This window comes from Lissotriton vulgaris, chromosome 1_2 (assembly GCF_964263255.1).
Source record: "Lissotriton vulgaris chromosome 1_2, aLisVul1.2, whole genome shotgun sequence".
Classification (NCBI taxonomy): Eukaryota; Metazoa; Chordata; class Amphibia; order Caudata; family Salamandridae; genus Lissotriton; species Lissotriton vulgaris.
The window spans coordinates 10,770,040-10,786,345 of NC_141686.1; the positions used below are offsets into that span (position 1 = coordinate 10,770,040).

General features: G+C 48.1%; 1 protein-coding gene across 2 annotated transcripts in view; it reads left to right on the forward strand.

Moving 5' to 3' along the window:
- The window catches only part of ARHGAP8 (Rho GTPase activating protein 8), an 877,216-nt gene that overhangs the window by 480,105 nt on the left and 380,805 nt on the right, over positions 1-16,306 (forward strand). The window lies entirely within an intron of this gene.

Below are 16,306 nucleotides of genomic sequence, written 5' to 3' on the forward strand. Positions count from 1 at the left end.
CAAAGTAGGTTTATTCACAGGTAGTATCAGTAAGTCCTTATCAACAGGTAGGTCAACATTAACAGGTATAGGGCAGCCCCACCAGGAGCAACCTGCTAGCTGCTCAGCCCCTTCTACCAACTGTCACTCCTCATCCAGTCACCCAGGCATTCTACTCCAGGTCCATCCGCCAACATTCCATACAGAAGACACACAAACATGGCTGAGCAGCTAGGACAGAGAAACATAAGGAATAAAACACCATACAAGAATACTACACAGTTGTTAAATTAAATTTGAATCCATTAATATGCATGTATTCAATGTGTGAATTTCCACATTAAAGACATTCTAACACACAGGGCCGGCTCTAGGGTTCTGTGACCGGTACCACTGCACCGGGAGCTGACTTCGGGTGGGGGCGCAGTGCTTGCGTTATAAAACCACCTGCTGCTGGTGTTTTTCTTGCCTCCAGTGATTTTCTAGCAACATTAAAAATGTTAAGCTAACTGGTGATTAATGTCCCTCCTTGAGAGAGATCCGAGTACGATAGCGCAGGGGGTTAATATGCCTGCTGCAAAGAACTGTGCACCATGCGCATCACAAAGTGCATATCATTGGATGGGCCAGTGGGTTTCTGCTTTTGTCAGAGAGATCAATTTGGTACTTGCAGTTTGTAAGTAAAAATCCTAATATAGAACTGTGTGCTATTAACTGTAATCAAAGACCTGCATGCAAACTGCATGTTATAGATTACAGCACCATGATTTATTCCCCATTTTTCATTATCCTAATGTTGCAAAAATGGTTCATTTGGGTGAAATCAATTCTTATTAGTAAAAAGAACCCCCAACTATGGTGTTTCGTTTTAAATTCTGAGTTTCTGCTTCTCCTGGCCAAGCACTCTTAAACTATACTGCCTGGGAGTGGATGACATATGACTCCTACACCTTGTAGTCCTCTGCCTTATGTAAGATTTCCTTTATGCTGATTTACACTCCTATGATTGATTGACTCTGTGCAATGTGTGTGTAATGTAAATTGCTCTGGCACCCTGCACTGGTATGAGTGGAGCTATACAACTAATTAAATGCATCTGAGAAAGAGTGGTTATGGAGACTTGAGGGGTACTGTTAAATGGTTGTAGTGTGGGAATCCGTTGCGGAGGTGGTCACAGTGGGGAGGGACGGGGGTGCCAACAAACATTGTTGCACCTGGCCACACCAGCGCTAAAGCGGCCCTCAGATTGTAGACAACAAGTTCACGTTTGCTTTTTAGTATTTTACGTTTTAAATGTTTTCAGCTATTCTGTTTTTATCTGAGGGGACTCCAGCAATCCCTTGTGTAGTCTTATTTCCTTATTCATTTAGTTTCTACTTGACTTCTGCCCCCGGTTCCCAAGATTAACACCAGTTTTATGTTATGTTGTTGGTGTTTTTATATTGCTCTGAACATGTGTGAGGATATTGAGGCACTCTTTAGCAGGCGTGTAAGGCCAGCTCCAGAGAGCTACTCGAAAAGCCAGGTCTTCAGCTTCTTGTGAAATTCAAGAAGAAAGGAGGAGCATCTAATTTGTTGCAGGAGCTCATCCCAGGCTTTAGGTGCCAGGTATGAGAAGGTTCGGCCCCCTGCTCTGTTTCTGTGTATGCGTGGTGTGTGGGCTAATGAGACCAGCAGAGTAGAGGTGTCTGGACGGTTGGTTGAATGTTGTTTGCTGTTCAGGTAGGCCGGGTCCTGTGTTGTATAGAACTTTGCAGGTGTGGGTGAGGAGTTTAAAGTGTGCCCGTCTGGTATCGTGAACCAGTGGAGTTCCCTTTAGTGTGGTGTGGGCTCGCGTGGGAGTTTGAAGACTAGCCTTGCTGCTGTAACCTTATCCAAACAAACGTCTGACCAGCTAGTGTGGTCAAAGAGGCAAGGACACTTTACATTTGTAAAGTCCAAAATGTGAAATATTTCTTGCTTTGAATCCATTGTCTATTGATGGTGTAACCAACTTGAGAAACTCTGTTCCTCTTTTACTTAGAACCTACAGTGTTGTATCATTTTTTACTATTTCCTTAGCAGCATCCTCTCTTTGTCCACTGAATAATCCTCAACTGATTTTCACCAAGTCAATGTTGTTCTGTGAACAGAGTGCACTGACATTAAATTCATTCATACAGTGACATTTTCACATCACTGCAGGTCATGTTTGTCTCCTCTTTTGCAATGTATTATAACATTTTCAGGGTTTTTTTTTTACATCTAAAGCATAATTAGTTGAGGTTTGGTTATTTTCACAGATATTACTCAAAAGTTCCTTCTTTCAAGAGTTCAGTTGTCAGCAGACAGGTAACTTCTTAAGGTGGATGCCAAGAGGTCCATGTCATAAAGACTGATAATGAGAGTTTTATGTGGTGAACTGATTGTGACATGTAGCAATGACTGAAATTTTAATTATTCTATTAAATTAATTTAGGGTAAATTGTCAATGCTGTTGCACTGAGTTTACAAAAGTAGCAATGTTGGAGTGGTGGATGGGTTCCACTCAGTTCTGCCAACAGTTGAACAGAAACCATTTCCTTTCCGCTTATAGAAAACTGCAAGGAAAGCCCTAGTTTGTTGGTCATTCTACAGTGAAAGTAGTCTCCTGTCATTTAGTTTTTTTACCGTAAGCCAGAATAGCAGTGTCCTAATTACGAAACAACTGTTACCATATGTGTCATGGCTGATGCTGTCTGACCAGGCACTAGTCATCAATCAGACTGGCTTTGTAGCAAAATCAGGAACCACAACAAACCTGCTTGCCTTATCAGTATTGACAGAGAAAGCACCAGCTTCAAAAATGCCACTCCAAGGTGGCGTTCGACCGCGTGCCCAGGAGTCTTCTATGGTTTAAATTGCAGAAATAGGGGATCCCTGCTAAAGACACTTGGATCCGTATAAAATTGGGAGACGAATCCCACATCTCAAGGAAAATAAAAACATCCTATGGTGTAAATCAAGGGTGCATGCTGGCACCTCCTTTTTTTTTTTTCAACCTTTTCTTCTCAGATCTACCAAAGTTGCTTGAGGATGTTAATTCCCACCCTCCAAAACTTGGCTATACATGTGTCAGCAACCTGCAAATGTAGACCACCTCGTCTTGCTTAGCCATACAAGGGTCAGCTTGCAGAGGCTTCTCGACCAGCAGCTCCTCTACCCCCTCTGGGGGTTTATATGGACTCGAGGGGTACCTTCTCTAAACAGAACGAAGTGGTGGGGGCAAAGGCTCTGGTAATCGAGGTAGCACTAACAAAGCTTGTGAGGCAGTTATCTGGCTCAAGTCTGTCCTCTCTACTAACCGTCATGAAAGCTAAAACCTCCAATTATTTATCTCATTGCCAGAAGATTATGCTGGGGAAAGACTCCTTTCTGGTGAACATGATAATCACAAAAATCTTCAAGCAAGTATGGAACTTACCAAAAACCTAATCCCCAGCTCAGATAAGATTTGAGTTTGGCCTTTTAGACCATCAAGGGGTTGGGGCCGGCGCTTTTGTCAAGCTGTGCAATAAACCGCATCTCGAGCAAAGGAAGCTTGGAGGCTATGCTGAGGCAAGAAATATCAACTAGCCAACTGGGATGAAAACAGCGCTGCCACCTAGAGCACTCACTGCAAATGCTGGACGTGAATGAAATCTGGAGAATTACCCCATCCCAGCAGGCCCTCAAAACATATATTAAAAAAAGAGTCCAGTCCTGGTCCTATCACTCTGGTAGGGCTCAACTGGCAAAGCCCAAGCACGCGTGGACGGTTATATACAGGGACCGCAGTGCCATATCTATCATGCACCTATGCAGTAGTGTGGAAAACAGATTTTTGGCCCTCAGGATGGGTGAATGGCCTTTTTTGCACCACTTACCAGATTGGCGCCGCTCAAACGACAATACAATGTGCAGGGGGTGTGGGTGCATCTCGGAGTTGATTGAGCACGTGGCATGTGTCTGCCCTGCCCTACTCAATGACCAAAGGACGCTGCTACGGGGCGAATAGAACAAGCTTGGTGTTCGCTCCTGCCTTCAAGCCATTTTAGGAGCAATGAACCCAGAGAACCTGATTTTTTTTTTTTTTTAACATCATTTTTATTGCATCACCAATATAATAGTACAGACAAGATATTCAGCAAAATGAGTATGACATGGACCAGTTCAGTTGAATACATTCGTTTTTCGTCCGGGGAGCTCTCCCCGCTTGCGATGTGGGCAGCTTCATCTCCGTCTTGGTCTCATACTTCTTACATTGTCTGACCGCTTCATTGTGCACATAACCCTGGAATGCTTTTGTGATTTACGCCCCTCCCCCTCCCCAATTTTCGGTACCCCAACATCCCTCCAAACCAGCTTCCTACCCGCCCTCCCCCGTGGTCGCGCTGCGCTTGAGTAACCATGTATCAGTGCCTGGTGTGTTGCAGGAGGAAGCAAACAATCGCTAAGGTGTGTTCTCCTGTATAGTGTTAGGGTCTGCTCCGGCTAGTTCGCTCTCGCCTTCCTGCCCCTCATCGTCCACATCCCTGAGCGCCTGCACCATCACCTCCCATGCAGTCGCCCTTTCCAGTGCTTTCTCATCATTCGACCTCCAGGCCATCTGGTATCGTAGGGTACTATCACATGCGGCCCATCTCAGACACTCCCCATACCATCTTTTATACGTGGGCCCCACTCTGGACTTCCAATTTCGTGTGATCTCCCGCTTGGCCAGGATAAGCCCTAAATCTATAAATTTACTTGACATCGTATTTCTAGGTGTGTGTGGGAACCAGTGAAGGATGCCAACTGCCTTAGTGTATTGGATATCCCTGTCCGTCGCCCCGTTAAGGGCCCGTCCAACTTCCTGCCAGTAGTCGCCTAAAGAGGGGCAATCCCACAGCATATGACAGAAATCCGCCCCCGCTGTATTACATCTGGGGCAAGCAGCGTCGGTCGCCCCAAAGTACTGTTGGATTTTCCCGGGCGTAAGGTATGCCCTGTGGATAACATAGAAGTGGATTAATTGGAACCTGGCATTCCTCGAGCTCTTCCGCGCCCTCCTCAGCAGTTGGCCCCAGGTCGTGTCTGGTATCTCCACCTGGAGGTCCAGCTCCCACTTGGCCTTCAGGGCTGCCAGAGGTTGCAAGGCCTCCCGCTGCATCCGCGAGTACAGGCATGTGACGGCCTTAAAGGTTCCCGCCGCCATCATGGCGTACTGGCAGGCCATTGAGGTACCTGGTTCCTGCAGCCCTTCTCCCCAGTGGGCTCGCATGGCGCCTGTGACTGCCGCGTGCAGCAGATAGTCACCCCTCGGTAGGTCAAATCTCTCTTGCAGGTCCCGAAACGGCAGCAACACCCCATCTTCGTAGAGGTCACCCAGCACGTGTACTCCCGCCTCCTCCCACCCGAGCAAGCGTGACCAGTCACCTCCATGTGGGAGGGCAGTGACCATTCCCAACGGTATTTCGGGGGCGTACATAAGGCGGACACCCGCCCGCTTACGGGCCCGGTCCCAACATAGACGGAAAGTCTGCTCCTCGACCGTCAGGTCTCCCACTCGGAGTTTCTGGTGCAGCGTGATATAAGCCAGAACGTGTCGCGGGGTGCCTTCGACTCTCGCGTCCTCGGGACCTCTATAAACTCTCGCCACCTCCTGAGTAAAAGTCTGCAGCTGGGCAGCGAGGTAATATCCTTCGAAGTCCGGCACTGCCATACCTCCCTCATCTTTGGGGCGTAGCAGCGTGTCGAGCGCTATGCGTCTCCTACCCGTGCCCCACAGGAACGCTATAATCAGTGACCTCAGGCGTTTGAAAACCGAACTCGGGATCCATACCGGCAGTGTCCTAAAATAGTACAAAAGCCTGGGCAGGGCTATCATTTTAAGCAGGGAAATTCTACCAGCCAGAGAGAGCGGTAGAGTCGCCCAGAAGTCCATAGATCCACGCAGGGCGTTAATACAGCGAGTTACGTTGCCATCCAGCAGGTCGGACGGGGTGTGGTAAACATAGACCCCTAGATAATGTAGGCAGCGCGGCTCCCACCGGAGTTCCTGAGCAGTGAGTGGGCACTGCTCTCCCGGCCTCAGGGGAAACAGACAGGATTTAGGCCAGTTGACCCTCAGGCCCGATAACCTACCGAACTGCTCCAGTAGCTTCCGCGCCCCCTGAAGTTCGGCGCCGGCATTGGCCAAAAACATCAACAAGTCATCCGCGTAAAGGGAGATGAGGTGCGGCCTCCCCCTAAAAGGCAAACCTGCGTAGTGGCGGCCCAGTCTGGCTACCGCAGCGAAGGGTTCCATTGCTAACGCAAACAGTAGCGGGGACAGGGAACAACCCTGTCTAGTGCCACGCCTGATCGGGTATTGTCTCGAGATCAGCGCACCCACCCGGACCCTCGCCACCGCCTCAGTATAGAGGACCTTGGTCCACTGTATATATCCGTCTCCCAACCCGAAGCGGCGCATCACCTCATACAGGTATCCCCATTCGAGGCTGTCAAATGCCTTCTCGATGTCGATGGACAGGACAAATGGGGAGACGGTGTCTGGCCAGTCCACACCCATCAGTCTCGTGAGTCTGCGGATGTTATGAGTGGTGTTGCGTGTCGGTATGAAACCGCACTGGTCACCATGAACCAGGCTCGTCATGTGCACCAGCAATCTGTTGGCCAGAATTTTACTGAGGATTTTGTAATCCGTCGTCAACATAGATAACGGACGGTACGAGGACAGCGCCGCACCCTCTCTGCCCGGCTTCAAGAGTGGGATCATAAGGGCCTCGCACATAGAGCCCGGGAGTCGGCCCTTCTCCTGCGCCTCATTGTGTACCTCGCGCAGCCGTGGAGCAAGATGCTCTAGGTATTTGCCATAAAATTCGATCGGTAGACCGTCAAGGCCCGGGGTCTTGTTTCTAGCCATCTGTTTTACAGCGCAACCTATTTCTCCGAGGGAGATTGGCCGCCCTAACTCTTCTACCTCCGAGTCCTCCACTCGCGGCAACTCTAGCCCGTCCAAGAACTCCTCAAGCTCCTCCGTCCCTCCCGTATCACCACTCAGATAGAGCCCCTCATAATAAGCTCGGAACTTGTTCAGGATCCCGGGTTGGGTGTGGCAAGGCTCCTCCCCTGGCTCCTGTATCCTCATGATCGGCCCTCCCCCCCGGATAGGGTTAGCAAGCCAAGCCAACATCGCCCCCGCCTTATCACCTTCCGCATGCGCCCTCGTCACGTACGCCTTGTGGTCGAAGCTACGCAGCCGCTCTAGCTCTACCGCCAGCCCCTCCCGCGCCCCGCTAAGCCCCTCCTGCAATTCTGGGTGATTCGGGCGCCTCTTCTCAAGATCCCTCAGCCGTGTCTCAGCCTTGTCTAAGTCATCCAACAAAGTCTTCCGTGCCCCTGCCGTGTGCCCAATACAGTGTCCCCGCACCACCACCTTGAAAGCATCCCATTCAACCGCCCTCGTGGAAGCCGAACCACTGTTCTCCTCAAAATACCTCTCGATACGGTCACTCAGGGCCTCCCTGAACAACAAGTCGTCCAGGGTGTCAGGTTGCAGGCGCCATGTTGGCACGCAGTTAACAGTCACCATCCATTCCAGAGACATCAACAAGGGGTTGTGGTCCGATATCGTCCTTGCCAAGTATTCCGCCCCTCCCACCGCAGGGAGCACACATTCCGAACAAAGAAACGCATCCAGCCTCACATGTAAATCATGCAGGTGCGAGTGAAAGGAGTAATCCCTAGTGGTGGGGTGCAACGCCCTCCATGCATCCGTGAGGGCCCAGCTCTCCTGCCATTCTAATCTACGCTTGGCGATCCTATGTGCTGGGGACGCGCGTAGCGGGGGATGGGACCTATCTAGTAGCACATCCTCAACCGAGTTGAAGTCCCCCCCCAGGAGGACCGGCCCCGCCAAGTAACCCGCCAATTTGCCCGAGACGTTAGACAAGAAAGCGGGCAGGTCTACATTAGGAGCATACACATTGCAGAGCGATATCATCCTGCCTCTCAGCCTTCCTTCCACCGCCACATATCTACCCTCTGGGTCTATCGATGACTTCGAGACTTGGAAGGGGACCCCCGCCCGTATCCAAATCAATGTCCCCCTCGCAAATGCTGAAAATGTCGTGTAGAATAACTGCCCCCTCCAGCGCCTTTGTAGAGCCGCCCCTTCCTGCTTATTTAGGTGCGTCTCCTGCAGGAACGCTATGTGAACCCCCCTACGCTTGAGGTACGCCTGAACCTTATGTCTGCGCGTCATGGACTGCATGCCCCGCACATTCCAGGTCACACATTTCAACGCTCCAGTACTAGCCATTCCCCCCTACACAACCGGACCATACAACAAAGAACAGTGTTCGCCTAAGTCCCGCGACCACGGGCCCTCCCCCCCACCCTCTCCAAACAGGAAGCCAAACCCCTCCAACAACTACAACCCCTTGAGCAACCCCAACTGCTCGCAACTCCCACCCCCCCAGGACAGGCCCCCCCGCAACTGGAAGTACCCCCATCCAAACCAACACTCCCGATCACCCCTCAAGGAAAGGTGGTAATATTCGCAGTCCCCACTGCGATGACCTTAGGGGCCAGTAAGGCGCGGCTCAATGCTATAAAACCTCCAACAAATCAGCCCCGCGCGCTCCACCCCACAATCCCCACATTACAGATCCCCAAAACCTCAATCAATGTCTTTCCACTGCTGCGGGTCCATCGCCCCGGTGTCCAACCAACGAGTCCATTCCGCCAAACCAGTTCAACACGCCTCCAGTATCTCTCCCGAGGTCTGCGGCGTCACAATAGGGCCCCGGGCTCCACCAAATTCCGATTGTCCTGTCTCTGAGCCCGTTCCCGGGGCCTCCGAATCCGTGCCCTTCCCAGACTGAGTCCTGGCGGCTCTAGATAAGTCCACCACCGCCTGTAGGGCCGCCTGCCTCTCCGCCTCCGTCTGCGACATCGAGGGTTTCCCGGTCCTCTTGCGATTCTTTCTGATCCGTTGGGACTGTCTGATCGGCTTTTCCATCTTGGCCTCTTCCTCCCTGGCCTTAGCACCGTCCGTTCCTGCCTTATAAGTATCCCACCAGTCCCATGCATCCGCGGAAGTCGTAAAGAATAAAGACTTTTCGTCCACCACCACTCTTAGCTTGGCTGGAAACAACAGGGAGTACTTGATGCCTTCCTGGCGGAGCTCGCGCTTGAGGGACAAGAAGTTTGCCCGAAGTCGCTGAGTCTCAAACGTGTAGTCCGGGAACATGGTGACTCTGTTGTTTTCCACTTGAAAGGGCCCTGCCTCTCTCGCCCTCTGTAAAAGCCAGTCTCTGTCCCGGTAATGGAGCAACTTGAACACCACCGGGCGAGGAGGAAGGCCCAAGGCTGGCGGACGCGCCGGAACTCTATGTGCCCGCTCCAGGGAGAAGAAGGGGGACAGGCCTTCAGGTGCCACCTCCGTCCGCAGCCAGTTATCCAAGTAGCCCACCATGTCGTCGCCTTCAATTTTCTCCGGCAGGCCCACTAGGTGTACGTTGTTGCGCCTGTTCCTGTTTTCTGCATCCTCGGCCCTCCTTTCCAGTACCTTCAGACGGTCCATCACGTCGGCCATCTGGGCCTTCACCGTTGCCTGGGCCGGGGCTAAGTCCCTAACCGTGGTCTCCACGGATTTCACCCTGTCCTTAAGTTTGTCGTGGTCGGCCTTCAGGAGGCCCAAGCCCGTTGCCACCTGAGCTATATCTTGCTGTAGGGCATCCTTTGTGGTGGCGATGGCTTCCAGGATGCGATCCTGCATCCGCTGTAACGCCGCCTGGTCTCTCTCTGCTCCTTCCGCCGCCTCAGTGTCGGTCGCGCCATCCCCCTTCCCCTTCGGTTTCCCCATCTGGGCCGGGATGGGCGGTGGTCCTCAAATATGTTCCTGGTCGTCCTCCGAGCGTCGCCGGGCACTGTCCTCCGGCCGGGTTCTCAGGTCCAGAAATGTCACCAAGAGGCAGGAAGCACCGAGCGGTCGTGGCTCGGCCAGCGCCAGTTGCGCCTGAGATCCGGGGTTCTCGTCTCCGAGTCACTGTCGCACCGTTCTCGCCCCAATCAGGAGACGGTCCTCAACCACCGCCCAAGGGCGCGCCCCAAGTTCTACCAACACCTGGGGAGAGGCGCGACGCGGCCGCCAGCACCTCTAGCGTGTCCGGGAGCGGTCTTCAGTGGGTCTCCGGGCAGATGTCTCCGTCACAAGCGATCTCATGCCATCGCCGCCATTTTGGGGTCCGCGACTTCTCGGCCGAGTTCAGCTTTCGAAGTTAAGTTACTGCTGCGGGAAGGCTCGGTGTCGTCTTCCGCGGGTCCCGGACCCTCCGCAGTACCGTCCAGTACCGGATAATGTCCTTTATCTCGGGGTTCGAATGAATTTTCAGGATATTTTCCGGGATCGGGCACGGAGCTCCGAGCTCACGCTGCCTACCTCCTCGGCATCCAAGCCACGCCCCCAACCCAGAGAACCTGATGCTCAACATCCGGTTCCCTAAGTTTGTCACAAGAGTGGCCAAAAGGCTAACGCAGTGGGAGTGCCAGTAACCAAATCTCCACGACATTGCACCGAGTCGCCTTCCACTAAATATACAGTTAGTTGTCACTTTTTTTCTGGACCAATTTGTTAGCAGCCTTGCTTGGCATATTGACTGGTCACTTCAATTTATGGCTCGAGTTTTGTTGTGGCAAGAGTTTTTTTCCTACTCTGTGCAGGGGCTATTCTCCTTTCAAACAGGGCCTCAAAGTGAACTTATCTGATAGTCGAACTTTTTTGGACTAGTGCCTCATCCATTTCTTTTACTGTGTTTTAACGGAAAGGATCTTTTTAGGTCTTGCCTGAGCCAACGCCCATGCGCTGCTCTGCGAGGCTCTTAGTACTCGTGCGTGTGTTTTTGTTTTCATGACCCGCTATTGGCCTTTGCATGCATCTTTCTAAGAAAGACAGCACGCAATTGGCCAAAGGCGGGTGCATGTCCCGCCTTCTCTCTCCCCTGGCCTAGAGATCTCGGGAGCGAGCAGCAGCCCCATCTGTTTTCAATTATCGTGCCCGTATCCCGTGATCGCGTTAATTGGAAACTGATGTCGGTCGCGCTGGGCCTGGTGCACTTTTGCTATAAATGCGTTCCCTAGCCACCCTGCCGTGTGCACGATTATTACTTTGGAAAATCCCAGTAAACGGAGTCCATAAAATGTAGTGGTGTTCGTGCACAAGGTACTGCTAGATGTGCGCCATTTATCGCTTTAAAGTTCCACCCCAAATGAAATACAAATTAACTTCTTTAATTGAAGCCAGCTGGTAATTCATGGCTATGTGGCTGTTCTTGAAGTCTTACTGAAGCGAGCGAGATGCACACAGAGTTGAAATGCGTGCACAGTAAAGTTATCAGTGTCGCCCTCCAAAAGCTGTGTTTGTTGTGCCCGAAGCCTGAACTGGCAGCAGCCCTTTGGGGCGCTGAGAAAGCCTTTGTGTGGAGCCTTTGAAAGTGCGTGGCGCCTGGTGCCAGGAGCCTTTGTCTGCCTGCCGTGGCCCGACCGCCTCCGAGCTGTGCCCTCGTGCTGGGCGAGGATTGACGGACCCCTTTCACAGTCTCTGGCGCCTAATCTGTGGGCCCCAGGGGCGCTAATCTATCCCCAGCCTCTACTGTACCTGGAGGCCACACAGGAGGAATGTGAATATATTTATCGTACATTCATCGTCACAGCCTTGGGCCTTTTCTTCATTGTTTTTATTAGTGTCGCTTGCTTGAACCAGCTATGCTTACGTTGTTTGTCCCCAACAGCCATAGAGTACTGTATCAGGTTCATATTTGAATCATTTGGGGGGAGATGTGGCCTAACGGCCGGAGCTGCTGGCATTGAAACTGGGGACCAGGCCGGGCGCTGTACCTCCTGAAACAGCATATTCGAGCCCTGTAGAGTGCACAATACTTCCAGAAACAGATCATTCTCCGCCTTCCTTGCACCCCGGAATAGAAACACGCTGATCAGTCGGCCTGCTGCAATGAATAATGCATGGCCAGGCGCTGATTGGTGCTCTAGCCCGGGAGTGCGCGCGGCTCATCTACTTCGCCTCACCCATCTTTGTTTAAAGAAGTCCGTGGGATCAATGGTTCGATGTAATTTTTTACTTAGAATGAGGCCTCCCTAGAGGCGTGGTTCATAGGCTTAGATAGGAGCACCGATCCTGCCACGAATGGGTGGTTCCCCATGGTGCATGCAAATGTTCTGACTGAACCAAGCAATGTAAGGCCGGCAGGCAGTGTTGTGCAGTTGGGCTGCCTATTATACTTATCCATACTGAAGTGACAGTATATATTTATTGATCTAAGGGAGTTCTCCGGTGTCCAGCTATATGTTATTTTATCTTTCCCATTACTAGGTGCATTATACAATTTCAGAGGAGCTTTTACACAACTTTACAATATGCTTACTTGAATTGAAAGTGATATTAACATTGTACAGTATGGTTTGACTTTAAGAAAATGTATAATCTAGACTATCATTTTTTTCTTAACCTTTGAACCATTTCAATTTAATTATGTTTCAAAACAAAAAATAAAAAATCGATCTGCTTTAATGAGACAACCTTCTAGATTGCATGCGAAAAAGGAAGCAAAGGAAACGTGCAGGAAACGTAATCGCAATAAAGATGTACAACAAAATAAAATATAGTGCGTCTGAACTCTACTCAATTACACTCAAAATCTGCTTCATAAGTATGCTTCATATTTGTATTGTTTTCTTCCAAGTCGCAGGATGGCTGCTAAGTGCCCAGGTAAAGTTGTAAGATGATTTACCCTGATGAGAGAAACAGTGCTGCACAGTGTGCATAAAAAGGCCACCTTTCAATACATGTCATTCACCCACTTCTCCAAACCAGAAGTTTTCGTGTACCCTTCTCTCTTCTCCTCCCTTCTTATTCTGCATCCTTCCTATCATTTCCGCTATATACATGTAACACTTTCTAACAATCAAAATTTGGCCAACGTTAATAACTTTCTTAATAAACACTGGGAAAGGATGCTTCAAAGAAATTGTACCTAAAATGTCACAGTAGTTAAGTACTGCATCACACAGTGTACAGTAATTATATAGCTCTTCAATTTATGGCGGCACAGCACCAAGGATAATGTGTCTAAATACTTTTAAGGTCCCAAAGGCGAGACCTATTGGCTATTCCAATGCTTGTTTAGTAATGAAACTATTCTGTGTCCCTTGGCATGCATTTCGTACAGAAAACGCATGCCATTAGGAAAATCATGAAAAATGTAATCCGGTACCCTCCAGGCTTTATGTAACTATGTAACGTCAAATATTGTAACTTTTGTATCACCAAATCTCTTTTTATAACATTTTACTATTATAGTGTTTTTCTATGATAAAGATTTACATTAATCAAGCAATAAAAGTCTTTCAATACCTGGTAAATTCTCCACATGTGTACCTCTGCAACCCCTGTGCAGCAGGGTATCTGATGATCCCCTATTTGTATCAAGATAAAAGCAGAAGTGCCATTTCCCTTTTGAATTTTATGGATGTTTTAGCTATTCCTCTCTCAAGACTTCAAAATGCCACTTAACAAAAGGGCTCATATTCTGGAGAAAAAATGAATAAGAGTCAGAATCGGAGCCTTGCCCCCGCAGAAATCTGTATACGTAAATCCCACTTAAAGGGTGGGAAGTGGGCATTCCAAAGCGTGGATTGGCTTGAAAGTTGTGGAACACCCACAAAAAATCTACATTTATGGACATTCCAGTGGCTGCTGGCATCTATGGGGGGTGGTGAGGCGGGCAAATGGGTGCTGGGTAAAAATAAAAAATTCAAAGCCCTTACCTGCGTCACGTCCTACTCCGACCCCTTCCTCGCTTTAGGTCTTCCTCCTGCAGTGCCTTAACTAAATCTTTATGGGGAAAAAATGTTTTCCCACAGAGAAAACATTCTGCATTTTCACAGGATGCTCCACTCCCATTGCGTAGTGTCACCTGCCAGCTATGGAAGAATAGGATGCTTTAGAGAAATCCACATGACAATGCGGGCCAGGAAACATGTCCTTTGCACAGCTTTCTAAGTGTGCTCCTGGGAATGATTGTGAATATAAAATAAACTTTAAAAGTACACTCTGGCAGAGGTGTAAATCTCTGCCCTAACATTTTTTTCACAAATGGGGCCAAATGTTTTTTTTCCCTCTTAATCTCAAATGATTGGGATAAGTGATATTTCCTTCAACAGATATACATTTTCAAAGACTCAATAAATATATTCTGTAAGTTTATTAGTGGCACTAAATAAAAAAATAATTCAGTGAAGCAAATCGGAAGAAGCCTTAATCAAAGAAACTTATATGTAGACTTAGCCAACTGACCCCAAATCTGATATTGAAGGAAAATGTAAACTTAAAAAAGAAGCAAATGCTGTACTAGTTTGTCAGTAATCCCTGCTCCAGATTTATAGGATGTCCCACTATTTATGCTGGTCAAAGGAAGAGGACACATGAAATAGTCATTCATTAGAGTCGGGCGACATTGTTATAATTCCACCAACTCAAGATTGGTATGGAGGCCAGGAATTGATACATGTGAATGTTCTTCAGGCTAAGCTATTCTATAATACAAGTCAGGTATTGGACCCCAAGTCAGGGATGTGCCTCCTTCAATCAGGTGAGGTGTGGGAAGTGGATTAAGAGAGACTGCCTCAGAAAACTGGTGCACAGTCCTGAATGTTGTTTATCTGGAAACACCTTTCTTCTCTCCGGCACCTGAGATAAAGCACATTTACAATTAACTCCACCGTCTGTTTTTTTTTTATTTATTAACTTTTGTCTACATTACTATACTTTTCTTTCCCTGTCCTTATCTGAGGAGTAGTTTCTTTCTTAAATTTTTTATCTTAATTGTCTGTAGTATGTGTTTGGTCTTGCCTTTTCTTGCGCTTGAAAAAGATTGGCATTGACTATTTGTACTGCCAACTCTAGTTTGTCTCTGCTGTTCCTTGTTTTTGTTGGTCAAGTAATTTGTAGCTATATATATATATATATATATATATATATATATATATATATATATATATATATATATATATATATATACATATATACATATATACATATATATATACGCGGAAACTCACCAAACACCACTTCCGAGTCGACGGGAGTCAGACCGGCGAGGAAACATAGGAGACGGACCACCAAATGCGCTTCACAGGTTCTTTATTGCAGGAAAGTCGGTAGGCAAGAGGGCACTACGCGTTTCGGGATTGAAAAGCCCTTGTTCACATGCAAGTGAGCCAGTTAGAGTTTATTAATTTTATAATGCAGTGCACACCCAATCAGCCCGCCCAGTCACGTGATGTCAGAATTTCACAGAAATGAAAGACATACTACTCCTGTCTGTGGGAGTGTAGTGCTACATTTCGCATTTACATTTAACATTTCATTTTACATTTCGCAAATAATGTGTAAATCAAATTAGACAAACACTCTAGATACAATGAAATGTAACTCTATGCAGAAAGTGCAATATAGTTCCACAAGTATTATTTGTGATGGTTTCATATAATTAATTCCAGGATAAATCCATTTAGAAAAAAACATAATTTTTTTGTGACTGGAGGAATTAAGGCTGATTTATAAGTGCAAATATATACAAATTAGACTGGTTCCAAGCCTGCGTCAAGTGGAGTATATTAAAGTGCATAGGGAAATAAGGGGAATGGGGATAAAGTGCTAAACCCACATATTGCAAAGTATCCTGTGTATTAAGTGCATAAATGCAAACAGTAAGAGATAGGACACTGTCCTTCTATATATCTCATAAAATACTGTGAAAACATTTGATACTAGATAAAACTACAATATGTAAAATTCATTATAGCTAAAAACACCCAGTGTAAAAAACAGTGCTAGTAAATATCATACAAAATTTTATAAAAGGTGTATACAAAATATTAAATAACAATATTTACAAAATTTGAGAAGGTAAGGAGTTACTTCTATCGATGGTAAAATGGCCTACAAGGAACTTGACTGGCCAAACAAATGGCTGACTACACAAGTACTATTACTGGTCACCTGGAAAATATATATATATATCTCCAACTAAGAGTGTTGCCCCGATGGGGATGTCCTCCCGGAATGGTGCTTCCTCAGTATAGGGGCTGCACAAGGATCAATGGTCGGCTCAACGGGTTTCAGGCTCCCACCCTTGTTCACAAGCCTGCAAAAAGAACATCAGTGTCCTAGTAAGTTAAACACCTGCACAATTATAAAAAGTCCCGCCCCAATGGGCATCTCTTTATTCAAATAAGGCCTTCATACATTATGGTCTTTGCAGTT